The sequence below is a fragment of the Spodoptera frugiperda genome, chromosome 17 (assembly GCF_023101765.2).
Source record: "Spodoptera frugiperda isolate SF20-4 chromosome 17, AGI-APGP_CSIRO_Sfru_2.0, whole genome shotgun sequence".
In the NCBI taxonomy this organism is placed as follows: domain Eukaryota; kingdom Metazoa; phylum Arthropoda; class Insecta; order Lepidoptera; family Noctuidae; genus Spodoptera; species Spodoptera frugiperda.
In genome coordinates this window covers 8581724-8597951 of record NC_064228.1, presented here as the reverse complement: position 1 = coordinate 8597951, position 16228 = coordinate 8581724, and the positions used below count along the sequence as shown (strand labels likewise).

Below are 16228 nucleotides of genomic sequence, written 5' to 3'. Positions count from 1 at the left end.
GTCAACAGTGGGTGAAAATGGACTGATAACGAGAACTTAGACTTTACTCCATTACTCCACTAATCCCACCACTTTTAAGAGCTAAATGAAGAAAAACACAACACACTGTCAGTCTTCCAATTTTATAGTTTGTTTCTATTTATAAAGTCTATCTATTGAAGAAATATGAGTCTAGAAAAGTTTGATCTGCTGGCGTCTGCACCAAACAGACTTTTACGACAATCATAAAACAAAAATATTATGGAAAATATCGCTTCGAACCACCGCTAGATGGTGTTGTGTTCAAAAACAACTACCACCCACACGCAAGCACTTTACAATGAGTGCAGTAATGGACATCCGAAAATAGAAGTAAATTGCTAGTTCACTCGCCCACGAACATGGAAACTGCTCGTTTCCTTCTTATATACAAAATGTACTTAGTACCTTTTAACGAGAACCACCTTTATCAGACATTATGTTGTGTACAGAAACATTATATTCATAGAAAGATCAGAAATCTATTAAAACATTGGCAAACGAAACTACGGAAGATTGTTTGGATTAGAATCAAATTGAAAACATTATTATTCCGATGAGACTAGACGTAATATGAACTGCAAAGGTAGACGAAAGAAAAGTTGATTATAATAATAACATTGCGTAACGCATTCCCTAGACTATTAAGCTGAAGATGGTCTCGATTATACAACCACTTTTCACCAATTAAAATGAATGACACGTATGTATCTAATGATAATGGAATTTGAAATCGGGCTTTATAACTAATTCAAAATTAGATATGTCCTAAGTCAAACAGAAGCAACAACCACAATTAAAAGTATAAACAACCCAAAAGTCATAAGCATTTTACATCCCAAACTGTTCAGTACTAAACAACATCTCTTTATAAAAAAGGAAGGCGATAATACAACAAAACATAATAACGACATAACAGTAGTTACACATGAACCAAATGATCCCATACTGAACAAGTACCAATGTCAGAACGATAAGCATGAACAACGCGGAAGCCACACCATCCTGTTGGCAGGGTACGTCCTAATCGGCGTACATTGTCATAATAACGGATAATTTAAATGGTTCGGTTACATAATTACTCATATTACGAACGATAGTAACTAAGAGGAAAGAAATTAAGTTGATGGATGGTGTAAATAAAAGGCACCATGTGATGGAAGATCAAACTGAGAGAATAGATTCAATTGAAAATAACACCTTTCATGTGAGAAGAGACCTTTGCTTAGCATTGGAACAATTATAGTCCGATGATGGTGATCATGAAACGAAGATGTATAGGACAAATTTTAAGTAATTTGAGTAAAAGCAAGAAGGATAACCAATGGAATAACAGAAACCACCAACAAATTTAACATGAAGTAAAAACTTAAACAAACAGACGGTTTTTTGCAGACAAACATGATAAATACACAACGCAATTCAATATTAACAGACAGAACATGAAATAAGTCATTGAAACTCGCCATTATAAAAAAGCCCCTTGTGATATGAAAAGCATTTATTTATAGAGAACAAATAACAAACTTTATTTTATATGGTATCAGAGTACAAGTTCGAATGTTGGTAATTTTCATAACTTTGCTGGAGAATCCTTATAAAATTGTTTGGGTAAACTTCACGGGCTAAGGAAATATACCGGAGAAAACAAATGTACGACCAAAAACACGTGAAAACTAAAAAAGGAAATTCAAATGTTAAGACCCCAATCTTCTGATCCGAAGCTGCAGACTACCTAGCGGGTTACTGGGGCTCCGGCTCGAAAAGCAGGAGAAGGAACGGGGTGGTTTTAGTCAGGAAGAGTCTGACACTCTCTCTCGCCTCGCCTAAGGCGAGAGAAGTCATAAGATGATTTTCCCCCCTTAAGAAATACCCAATCTTCATAAATTTGTCGATTGAGGATAATGCTCAGTTAAAATTCAAACTTGAATTAGTCACCAGTCACAAGTTTATGGCTTCCACGTATTATATTAACGTTCATATTCGTTTTAATTGCTCAATGGAAAGTTTTGAAGGTACAGGTTACAATTAGCTCGATGACAAGTATTTGGTTATAAAAATACATGGCCATCTTTGGCAGAAATTGTTAGAAGTGTTTACAGGACAGTTTGATTTATACCTTTAATGGAGGTTCCTTTACATATGTGTGGGAGATCCATGGTCCCGAATGGGCCAATTCGACCGGGGTAATACCACGGCCTCGCAGAAAACCGACGTGAAACAACGCTTGCGTTTTGTGAGTGACACCACGCACTTGTACCCTCTGGTGTTTAAGGTGGCGGCGTTTGCTTACCATCAGGTGATCCGTCTACTCGTTTATTGGCTTATACCATAAAAACATTAATACTACCGTCATCATCATTATCTACATTATCAAAAACATTGACAATATTTTTAACCTCATTAATATCAACAAATAATAAATTGATTACTATCAAAGCACCGTTTTCTTCAATACCAAATACTACTATCATTAATCCAACAGTTTGTTTCTTTGCACATATAATCCACTGTTCAACCATGCGCATGATCATACAAACTGACTCCACAATTAGTGATGATCTAAGCGATGACGTCACATTGGCAACCGTTAAAGGATATTTCTATGTACACAGTTACACATAAAGCTATACAAAACCAGTATAAACTGACCGTCGAATGTGCGGGAAGATAATATAAAGCGGGACCATGATGAACTGGTGTTGTATAGCTTGATGTGCAGCCGTGCATTTGACAAAGATTTTTAATCAAAATTATAATGAATGACATTGTTTTTTGCCATGTCTTTAGCAAAAGGAAGTGCGTGGCTTTAATAGCTCGTAAAAGTATCAAAATAGGACCTAAATATGGTGTTTTTGCGTCATTGGATTTAAACTTTTGTTTCTATTTATAGTAAAGCTTTACTGTTATATGGCAGAGTTAATTTGACTTGAAAACATCTGTCTTCTGATTCTTAGGAAGTATTTTTTACTAGTTTTGTGAATCACTGCTCAGCTCCTATTGATCGTAGCGTGATATTTTATAGCCTTATAAGCGTTCATCTATAAATGGGCTACCCAACACAAAAATTATCCTATTCGAACCAGTAGTTCCGGAGAATAGCGCGTCCATACAAACACTAAAAGCATAGATTAAAAATAATGACACTTGCATAAAATTTTCTCGACTCTCTCCCACACAATTCTGTTCTAAGCATACGTAATTATGTTTAGATGAATTATGTTCCCCATATTTTCCTATAGAAATATTGCCACAAACGTATTCGTGTCAAGATTGTCAGATTAATGGGTTCTCAAGCAAAGAGTGGATAACAATGGGTTTCGCAACCATTCATCCACTTCAATCAATTTTATCAAGAACCATCAATATATTTGCATTCATTTCAATTACACACCTTACCATCGTGTTATTAAAGTTGTAAATCCAGTGCATCATGGTCAAGAGTTATTGAGTATGAGCAATACTAACTACAGAGGAAATAAAACTCTAATAGGAAGAATTTAAAGTTGATTTTTCAGTGAGATAGCAGTTGCTTACGTCATAAACACCTCGATTGGTCGTCGACCCGTTTCCAAAACTGCATCCTTTTATCCCGTGGGTGTGGACAGCTCGAAATATATTCGCAGATACAAGTGTAATGTATGTATGTTTGTACGTGATATTCAATTTTGGAGCTACCAAAATAGAGATGGGAGATATACATATAGCAAGTTTACGAAAAGCATATTTCCCAATGACATAGACGTTGTAAACTACATGTCACTCAGATTCTACTGGTGTGTGTATGTGTGCATATGTGTGTGTGTGGTAGTGGTCGGAATTTAAAAAAGAACATTTACCTGGTGTATTATGATTAATAATATCTCTTTGACGTGCTCTGTCTCTGTCTAGTAAGAATGAGTCATTCACTACGTAATGTTCTAAAATATTTGCAGTGTTTTTCAACATAGCTAAAATGTTGAGAACTAAGATCCAAAAAAATACTAGGTATAAAACATAAAAATGCTAATGTTTTTGCTTTTTATAGTGAATTCATAGTTTATTTATAAATATTATAGACTAAGATAACACTAACACAATTCAAAACAATGATGTCACTCAGAACGTGACGGAGTATCCCGACACATGCGCAAACGCATCCTTGACGACCGTGACACCAATAAATATCATTAATAGTCAATAATTTAATACACTCCTTTGAATAAGGAAAATATAACCTACACAAACAAACATCTAATTCAATTAATAATGGTAATGAAATATTAAATGCTCCTAATAAGGGAATTCAATCATGAAATGCGTCAAATAAAGCATTTTCATTGAGATGCTGGGGAATTACTAACTCATGCGCATTCAGATAAAATACATCAAAGTACTAATAGTGATGTCAATAGTACTTTAATATAAACAACATTGACTAGAGACGCAAAGAAAATATAGAAGAAGAAACCTATCATTAATAACAAAATGAGTAGATTCAGGAACATCAGATGTCCAATTCTAACCATATATCAACAATCAGATGAAGGAACGGAAATCTCCAGCCACAGTCATGGACAGACCGTTTAGTTCCATTGAACCAAACACGACAATGGGTCTGGAAAACCCTACGATAAAGATGTACGCAATAAGAATACTAATTGAGAACAACTTACTGGTCTTTATGGTTTAAAACGACCATACGGTACAAAGCACATATCACTTAGATTGATGCTGAACATTTATTTAATGAAGATGATAATAACATTAAGCTTATTAGTCTTGATGAAACCAACGATTGAGTGGAACACCATAAACATGAAAGAGACAAACTCTAATGACGCGGAAACGGTCCCGAAGTCATCAGTTCAAAGAAAGTTAACGCCAAAAGAAGTCCCCTACTATTAGATTTCCAAAATTAACCCGAACGCCTCCCTCGAGACAATGTGTTACGTTTCGGTGCGCATGACTCAATGCTCACACTATTTATATAGACTTCCGGAGTTGGCGCACGCATGTCAATCGACTTAACCATGCGGTGGTGGGGGACGCGATTCTTTGGGACCAATTTAATTAAACCATTTGGAAGGTAGATCGGCGGAAGGATTTAAATATCAAATATGAACGATGAAGAGACTATGGTATTCGTTTGGGAATGTTTGGTTGTGGACGATAGTGACAGACGGGTGAATAGTGATTGGTATAGATATACAGTAATATTTACCAGATTATTCAGTAGACAGATGCAGAAATATCTAGACAAATCGTGGTTCGAAAAGAACACAAGCAATAACTACTTTATCACAGTTTAAGATCTGTCTTCTACAAAGCGCAATTGATTTAGATCGTCCATAAATCCCTTACGTAGCTCAATAACAACATAAATTCTCTGTAAACTAGATTGGTGTCACCCACTTCGCTTCAAACGAGGACTGCGTGGCTACAGATAGACATAGTACTGTCAAAGCCGACCGAGTTATCAATAAGCCGACTGCCGGCCGATTGACCGCGATCGACAAGGCACGCGGCATAATCGACGATTAGTTGGCTATGACAGGTCATGGACAACGAAGGAATGCGACATACCAAAGGTGCTATAGATAATGTTCACTGGACTATTGAGCTGCATAGAGAAACTGGTTTCGACAGATCTGTTTCACGGCATACATTTAATGTGTACAAATATTTGTATTAGCAAAATATCAAGGGCGTGTCGTGGATTGTTGGAATTAGTTAATAGAGTTGAAACATTACAAGTTGAATATGATTTTACGATCACTTTAGCGTTAAATGTAATAAACACGGAGACAAGTGCTATTGTTGGAAACGCTACATTGCTACTTTTATAGACTATTAAAAATTATATGGTTCTAGTTTACGAAGAATGAATACTTGAATCATTAAAAAATCGTGAAATGTGCCAATTTTTTGCAAAAATAAGTGTTATAGTTATTTATCAAAACCAAAAGATAGCATCACCAGAATGTTCAAATGATTCAACAATATTGATGTCTTTATAAGTAAGACAGTGGTCCAACAAATAAAGATATCAAGAATGAAATATTGCTTTTAAATGGGATGTTTTGTAAGCAAGAAATCATGGTTGATGTACGAAGCGTTTAGGGAAACGGGACACGAAAACAACTTGCGGATATTAATATGAAAACTTCGCTAGTAATGTATTGACGTGCAGTTATTTTGATACTAAAGTGGATATGGAAGGTAAACAATATGATTCAGATCCTGAATTAACAAGCTATGCAGTTGATGGTGGAATTTATGAGCACTATATTAAGTCCAACTAATGTAGCTGATACAAAGAAATTCCAACAAGGGATTGAGAGGAAAGAATAGAAAAAAATACATTACATAATTACATAAAAAAGAAAACATTACATAGCTCAGAAACTAAGGAAAGACAGAATACTTGTATGATGTTTATAGGAAACTAGATAAATGATTATGCCATTAAGTCATCCCAAGAATAACGAGTCCATTAAATCATTTCCATGTATCAATACTGATGATAGCACATTATAAGAATGTCGGAGGACAGTACAATTGTTTCCGTGAAACATGCAAGTCCCACACTCTGGCTTATTCAAAGAAAACACACATAAAAGAGAGCTCATTTATATGACGAACAACAGGTGTGTTCTGGATTTAGAATAATACTAGCCAAGTCTTGAATTCCACTGGAGCAATCTTGAAACAGCAAATAAATATAAATACGTATGAAGTTTCCAATGAAGGTAAACATTCAGTTGGTTGCTTACATCTAAAATATAAACTAAATAAAGAAGTACTAATTATGAGGCAAAAGAACGATAGAATGACGGACTTAGTAGCGCTGGACAGTGGACAGTGAACGTCGCAACACAGTAAGGTCACACGTTATCAAGCAAGATAACTGCACTTAATGCAACTACTATACGTATTTATAGTTACTAAGAATGACAAACTGATAGCCAATACATATATTTGAAAAGGCTACACCTTGGTAAAGTCACATGTCATGCAAAAAAATAACATTCAGAACTAATAATCACAGAAAATTATTAGCAAAAACGATATTAAAAGATATATTTAAACATAATTATGAATGTGGCACGATTACAACACGCCACATTCGAATTAGTCAAGATAACTGTGTGACCTAGGCGATAATTTTGGACACTAATATGCTAACATCCGTCCGTGACATATGCCATTACTATGGAAATATGCAAATTGTATTAATACACGGCAATATCTATCAAAAATGATAAATGCCAATCCATGTTTTATTTTCTATATAAGTGCTAAAGTGTATTTCAAAATGAACCTTGATCTCCTTCACTATATTAAAGAGCTTTTAGATCGGAGTCTGAAAATGGAAAATGACTCACCTCGAGATCCACTGAACAGCCAAGAATTCTGTTTTGTAGAGTCTGAGTGTTTCTTCTTAGCGATAGGAGTTTGTTCCACGATGCTGGCCTGCCGACTCCTTCCTGATGAAGGAGTCTTCACACTCTTCTTCTTTCCTTTCTTCAAAGTCCCGCTATGTGACTTTCTTAAAGTGTTCACTTTAAGAGATTGACTTTTCCCTCTAACCTTACTTTTACTTCTAGATGTCTGTCTGCTCAATCTCCTCCTATGTTCATTCATTTTGGGTGTAGGAGGCTCGTCCTCCGAGTCTGTCTCCACTGGCCTTACAGGTCTCGTAGCTGTGATGGCGGAAAACTGCTTTTCACTCTCTAGAAATAGCTTTGTGCGGTTCATGATTTCATCTAACCGTAATCTCTTGTCATCTTCAGCAACTGATTCTACAGGCTTTGTAGAAGTTGGCGTCTTTTTCCGCCTGAGAAAATTTAATGCACTAACTGACGAACCTTTACTAGTCTTCCTAGTTTTAGGTGCTTCAACTGTACTTATTTTTCTGAGGTTTACCAGATTTTTGTCTTCTTTTTTGCTATTCTTTCTTATTTGGTCAAGTTTCATCGACGACCCGTGAATGGAATCACGATCTTCTTCGCTCCATAGACTTTCTCTTGATTTTTTCTTGTCATTATTTTTGTCCAATTCTCTCCTTGCTGATTCGAACCACTCATCCCCTAGGTTTTTTACAATTTCTAGTGGATTTGATAAGGACATAGTTTTTCTGTGGGTTTTTTTAGTTTTACCAAAATCTACTTCTTCATCTGTGACAGCTACTTTGAGAGATTCTTTGCTGATGGTGGGTGTCTTGCTGAGCCTGGGCAGGGCATCATCGCTCGCGGATATGGCGTCGCTGTGCCCATCCGCGGACTCGTACAATGACTCGTCGCTCTCATCTCGTCTCTCTGTAGAAATGACATCACGTGATAAGACCTTACAATTGCAAGTTCTCGCGAATTCCTTGCCATTAATTACTGAATTGTTAAACTTTTGTACCGTAATTGCTAAATTTAACGGCAATCACTTCGCAATCATCATTAATAACCCTAAAGACGTCTGAGTGTTGCAAAAACTGAAACAATGACCCGATTGGAGGGTAAAAAATTGTCGTTTTCCGATCGATTGTGTTCGAGACAATGTCAAGATTATTGTGAGTCATACGGAGGCAGTTGAACGCGTTTTACAGACGTATTATTAATTGTAATTAGTATTAACATACAATGCTGAGTTTTACGGTTTTGGCGGTAAGTAGGTACCGCTTTCTATTGCGTAATTTTGGTGTTAGAAGAAATTAGAGAGACGTAACGAAGCTATTATGTTGTTATCTTATGTTTCGCGATGTTCCGGAAATGTGTTACGCTCTCCAATTGTTATGACAAGTATTTGGATTACATTACAATGTAATGTTAATGATTTCATTAATTGAACATTAACATATTTTATGTAAGAGTATTAAGACGTTCTTAAACATATTAACAAGAGTTCCTAACTTGATCTTTTTATCTGAACTTAACAGAACTACGTTAACTTAACCTACAGGAGATAAGTTATCAGTATTGCTTAATCCTGATAACGGTGCATTATCTCAAAACGGTGGTATTTACGACTCGAGGGAGTTAATCTCGCTGTAATCTTGCATAAACCGTAAACATTTGCCTAGCACCAGATTACCATAGCAAGGTGTCGTAATGTTTGAAAGTTGTCTTTGTATTTATTTTTCGAATTTCAAGTTGGTTTCTCTAGCTTTTCATATTGAGAAACCATTTTCTATGAGACTTTAGGATTTTAAAATAAGTTTATGTAACATTTACGTTTTGAAACATTGCTTTTTAATTTCAACATTACATTAGTTTCTCTACCAACTTCTAAAGGACAATAATCATGAATTATTATAGACATGAATTCGATTACAAATGTCGAAGGGGGGAGAATACATGAAAATTTGTCGTTTCCCGGAATTGATTCGACCCTCAACCGACATGAGGTTGCGTGCTTTGAATTCTTACTAAATATGTATTAACATGTTCTTTGAGTGTTTTCCTTTTGAGAGGTGAGGCTGGTGACGTCACCAGGGACGGTTATTCACCGTCTGCTCAACACCGATGTTTGTTTTTGGTGAAAACAAAACTTTGAATCACAGTACTTAAACCGCGCTGTCGTCAAGCTACTGATAAGTTCATATTTTTCCGGGCTCCAGAATAAAATAATGTACGGAAAAAAGGGTCAAAATAGATATTTTAACCGAACTATACCGTGTAACATACATAGAACGATACAGGAAAATAGTAACAAAATAGACTCTTTGTAAGCCATTATTGCCATGTCACGCGAAATAGAAATAATAGCATTCCCACATTGTATTAAAGACCTAATTCCAATAGCAAGATTAAATGGCCGTACAAACACAAATAGTGATGTTTAATTATAATTTTACGAGCCCTAGATAGCTAAATAGGTTGCTTACATAAAAATCGGGTCACTGGGCCTACACTAAATAGTGATCGCGTGCAAATTTGACACTCTTAGTAGCTTTTATACTAATGAGGGGTAGGCCCGACGTTTTAACTTTCGGAAATTACGAGTGATTTGGGGAATAGGTGTTTTTGCCGATTATCATGTCGATTGCGGACATCTGTACTGAAAGCGTACTCGATTATTTATTTAAAGAAAACTATAAATCGATCACATGTGCTGTGAAAAAGAATATGCATCAATATGTAGCCTTTGATCTTATTTATTGTGTCTAAGCTTTTATTGTTTGTCTGATACATCACAGACGAGCGAATTTTTTGTATTTAATTTGGAACGCGATAAACAATAAGACTCATTTTCGATTATTACTCCAATCACGTCATTGTTTTGTAATTATTTTAAGCTTGTCACATAAAAATGTACCTTCCAGACGTCTTTTAATAAGAAAAATGGCAAGGAATTGTCTAACTGACGTAGTATCTTTATACAAACCTATGGAAACAACGTCGAGTATGTCTGAATATCTTCTCCTCTCCTTGTCACTCTCTGTCGAAGTTTCCCGCTCGCTGGACTCTCTCGTCGCCTTCAGTATAACAGGTTTCTTCCTCCTGAGCTTGTTGACCATTCCATTCTCACCTTTATCTACAGCCGGTTTCGGCTCTCTTTTAAACCACATCATCTGTCCAACCATGTATTACACATTCACTGTAGATAACACTGTTATTCTCTACACTTGCATTTTTAGAAACGTCACTTATAGAAACGTTGTTTGACACTTTATGACACTTCGCTTCTGGACCGGCTCCAACTTAAAAACGAATTGATCAAATTAACGTGACGTTTTTGGCAAGAGTCGTCGTGAAACATTATTGTAGTAAAGATTGTCGCCAATTTGAGTGAGCGTGTAATTATAAGTAATGAATAATAAAAAGATAGTTTGGTCAACAATGTGCTTTGTTTTCAAACGTTTAGAGTTGTTTATCAATATGAGTTAGTTTTTGTATTTAAACGGTATTAATGTGAGTTATACAATAGACTGTTTGATGTCTATTTGTGTCATAACATTACTTTACCTGATTAAAAAACTGTGTTATTGATTTATGTAAATTACTAGTATTGTACTAATGAAAACCTTGTGAGCTTCTTAAGAATTATAAGGACAACAAATTAAAGAGAACGCTTTGGGTTTTTCCTCGTAAGGTCCCAAACTTTAGGGTCACATGATCACATGCAATTTTATCCTCGTTCCTTGTATCTTAAAGATACGTGTATTGACTTCGGTAGGTGTCAACACTTGGGTAAACATCGTAAGGTCATCTGTGACTTCCTTAGTGACAATTATCCCAACTTATTTTAACTGTAGGTATAGGTAAATCAGAATAATATGTTTACTTTGCTTCATCCCTTAAACTGATGAATCAATTTTGATAATATTTAGTTATACAAAATAAATCATCCCCTAGACTACAGACTGTCTAGTCTTTAGCCGGCTCCAATGAACCAACCAATCAGAGCGCCGAACGCGGTCTCATTTCGTTTTCTTTCAACGGAAAGCAAACTTGTCATAAGGGTACTAAAAGGGATTTACGGAAAACGGCATTTATTACGGATTCAAGATGTTTTCGACAATCCGCATTATCAATATTTATGATAATGTGAATTCATATATTCAGTTTCGTATCGTAAAATTAAATGTGTATAATTTAGTTTGTTTGCATTAATTTTGTACGAAATACGTTTTAATGAGGTGCTTATCACCTCAGATATATTTAGTAACAATATTTATAATTTATGAATTGGACAAATGCATAAACTTGTGTTATATTTGCAAGCTTAAATCGACAATTCTGAATTCGATTTCTGGATACACCAAATTGATATTTAATCATGGTTTTAATTCTAGGCAGGAAAGATTTATGTGTTTTGTGTACCTACAACATTCTATATGTATACTATTTCTACTCACATGCGGAATAACAATATAGAAATCAAACAGCACATTACTACATAGGAACACAATAAATATTGTTTTATCCTTAACTCTTGACGTTTCACGATATTTCCATTAGCACAGCAATCACTTCCTTTCTCGTGAGTATGTAACAATATAGCATTATATACTACACAGTGTATAGAATATAGGAACTAATATATTATGTACTGAGTTGGCCGCGGGCTTGAATCAATGCATCATTAGATACACAACACATATAGCTATGCAAAACCAGTATAAACTGACCGTGGCATGCGCGGAAAGATCATTCAAATGGGGATCATGATAAACTGGTTCTGCATAGCTCAATGCTTCTTTGTATGACCAGTATAAACTGACCGTAGAATATGTCAAAGAATCATTCAAATGGGGATCATGATAAACTGGTTCTTCATAGCTCAATGCTTCTTTGTATGACCAGTATAAACTGACCGTCGAGTGTATCGAGGGATCATACAAAGCGAGACCATGCTATATTGGTTTTGTATAGTTAGATGTGTCGCTGTATAGCGTGTACAGGTACTCTGTGAGGTGACATTTCAATGTCGTTGGTGTAATGTTAGGGAGATTATTTATGTTGTACATTATATACACATGAGAATATGTAGGTAATGTTTCTTTATAGGAAATCTTAAGATAATAACAGCCTTTTATTTCCCAAAGAGATAAATGCACGTACGCATACAAAAGACTAGCTTCTGCCAGCGGTTTCAACTGAGTTCCCCAGATAAAAATTACCCATGTGTTCCGGACTATAATACATCTCTGTATCGAATATCATCAAAATCCGTCTAGTTATTTCTTATGAAAGAGTTACAAACATACAATCATACAAACATTCTCACTAACGTTCGCATTTATAATATTAGTAGGATAGGATAAGGCCCACTTTTTGCCAGTTATATAATAAATCCCATGTTATACCAAATATCACTAACACAAGACGTTATTTCAGTCAGTATGCTACGAAAAGCTCAATAACAATTTGACTGACCTGGATATCAAACCCAACATTCATTTCTCAGTAGTCATCCTCACGACCACTAGATTACAAGGCCACATAATATTTTTAAGTAAATAAACAAAATTTTTAGTGTTCAAAACAGTGTTTGCAAATATGTGACCTAGATTTTGAGTCATAAATCTTAGGACCTAAATAAATAAGCTTTGATCAAGTCTGAACTTAAAAGTTATGTGGGATATGATGTGCTCCAATTTAAATAGATATGTTTGAGCTTGTATTTTTGCATCAAAACGTAAGCTAAAAAAACATTATTATCACCAAAGTTACTCAATCTGTCTCAAAGTGCCTCTGCATTAAATGAACAAAAGATAACTAGTAAAATCCTTTTTTATTCGTAATAAATAAATTAAAAAACTATTAAACCAATTTAATCATTAAAGACCGTATTACAGGAAGTACCTAATAAGGGTTGTTTTGTATTTCGATATGTTTATAGTGTACTTAAAAAGCGGAAAGCTACCAAAACAAGTAGAAAATATATTTGTTTTTTTCCAGGACCAACTCCTTAACCAGTAAGTTCAACTAACTAATGAATCATATCAACGCGATTAGTTGCGCGGGCGCAGGCGGAAGTGTCGCGAGGATGCGGCCTCCGCGCTTCCGCCGAGCGCGGCCTGTGATTGGCCAATATGTCGGGAGGCACGTGCGAACAAACTCCGGCGCATGGGAAGTGTGTTATATGTGCGAATTATTTTAATATTAGGACATCATGAGATAACTGTTCCGTTTAAGTTTAACAGGAAGATACATTATCAAATCATTGTAGAAATAGCTGTAACTTTGTGATATGTAAGAAGTACTTGTCTTTACTTGACTGACCATACGTATAGGGCTTATTAAATAAACAAGGTGGAAATTGGCAGAAATTGACCACAATAGTCTATGCTTTACTGTAACATCAAATGAAAAACATAAACAAAACCTATATTAGCCAATAAGCATAGAATGCGCGTAAATTGTTACCAAAAACGTGAACAATTTTGAATCACACACGACTTGTATGTTAAAACCTTACAAATCCAACAATAGGTACATTTTAACCTCAATAACAACAACAACTTCCCCAGCATATCAACAACCCACACATTTAACTTAAAACCTCTCAATTTCATCTCCAAACAGTCTGGAGGTAAATTAAAATAGTATTTTTACGTTTTATTTTTACACCACCCCCACCCCTCAGTTACCACTTCACTTTGTAAAAGCTACCCCGTGTAGGTTTACCATGTTTTAGAATTTGTCCTGAGATCACAGATTTTTATAAAACTTAGGAAATTTTAAACATTTTAATCAGATTTATTTATAACTAGCAACCTGTCCCAACTTGGAAAGGATATTATGCATGTATTATACATAAAAAGCTTCCTCTTGAATCATTCTATCTATTAAAAAACCGCATCAAAATCCGTTGCGTAGTTTAAAAGATTTAAGCATACAAAGGGCCATAGGGACAGAGAAAGCGACTTTGTTTTATACTAAGTAGTGCTTAGATTATTTCAAAATAATACTTATTTTCAAGTGCGATGTGGGAAAGAGATCCGCCAAGATGCGTAGTGTATGACAGTAACACAACTTTTTAAATTGGTACAGTATAGTAAAATATTGAAATATAATAACTGCATTAAAATCACAGCATTTTTTAATGGAAATCAGACCTTTTACTCCGGACTTTTGAGTTTTAACATCTGGTAACCCTAGTCCCGTGTTGCCAGACGGGGGCAAAAAGGTACAAACTGCATTTACTGGCCAGACATGGGGGAAGTTGGGTGGTGGTGGAGTAGGATGGGAGGGGAGAGTTTAGGGCTGCAGCGATTGAGGAATGAATTTAATAAATAACAGGGTTCAATGGTTCCCTTTTGTCTCTGCTTAATGAAGTTTCCAATATGGCGTTTATTCATTGAATGAAAGAGGATTTTGTTTACTAAATGTATAATGTCTAGACTTTATAAATTATTAGCATGATCATACAACATGTTTAACAAAATATTATCATTATCACTTATTATATTGTAATTTGTTTGTTTGAACGCGGTAATCTCCGAAACTACTAACCTGAATTGAATAATTATTTTTGTGTTGGATAGTCCATTAATCGAGAAAGATCATAAGCTATAAAACATCACGCTACGATCAATAGAAGCCGATCAGAGCAGGTGAAACCGTTCCGGAGTCACTAGTAATATTTTACAAGACAACAACCAATATCAATTGCCAACACCGAATAGATACACAAAAGCTGCTGGCATGACAGATAACACTCAGAAACTCAGCCAACCGCAACGAAGCTGAGACAATCAATAATAAAATAGCAGAACACGTGGGTACATGTGTATTAAAAACAATTTATTATACAAGTACAACGTTACACGTGACTCAGACGAATCGTTAAAATATCGTGAGAAACGATCGCATTAAACGCTGCAAGCGTTTTTATGATTGCAAAGATATTAATGTTTGTTATCATTTTTGTAACTGATTGACACTAAAACATACTTAATATGACAATTTCATACAAAGTCATGTGCATGTTAGTTTGTATGTTTGTAAACGCACTCACGATATAGGACAAAATCCTAGTGCAGTAGAATTCAGTGCACCATATACTTACATAATATACAAAACTGGAAAGAATAAAATAGTAAAGACAGAAAGATAAATCGGACATTCAAAAAAAAATTATCAATTTGCCAAAATAAAATAACTACCAATTCTTAAAAAAAGGTTATAAGGCTATCCGAAATAAAAATACGGAAGAGTTATAAAATATAGTGTAAGCGATAAAATTCTAATTAAAAATGATTAAATAGGTACAGAAGAGATACAACAGTAAATCATAATAAGTAGAAATGAAATAAAAAAGATTAAAATTAAACAAACCCATGGTGCCGACGTAACTATCGCTGGAAGAATGGTACCAATCAAATAACAATCTTATGCACTACATAATATAAACTAAACTGATGATACTGGCCAAACCGTTTACAAATTACACTCAATTTTAATGAAGATTTAGTCAAAGAAACATGTTTTCGCGTGAGTTTTAACATCTGGTAACCCTAGTCTCGTGTTGCCAGACGGGGGCAAAAAGGTACAAACTGCATTTACTGGCCAGACATGGGGGAAGTTAGGTGGGCGAGGAGTCGGGGGTGGGGAGTTTAGGGCTGCAGCGATTGAGGAATGAATTTAATAAATAACAGGGTTCAATGGTTCCCTTTTGTCTCTGCTTAATGAAGTTTCCAATATGGCGTTTATTCATTGAATGGAAGAGAATTTTGTTTATTAAATGTATAACGTCTAGACTGCCTAAATTATTACCATGATTATAT

The 16228-nt window shown here is 35.2% G+C and overlaps 1 protein-coding gene across 3 annotated transcripts in view; it reads right to left on the bottom strand.

Moving 5' to 3' along the window:
- LOC118276831 (rho guanine nucleotide exchange factor 12) overlaps window positions 1-16228 on the bottom strand; it is a 199432-nt gene that overhangs the window by 36228 nt on the left and 146976 nt on the right. The window lies entirely within an intron of this gene.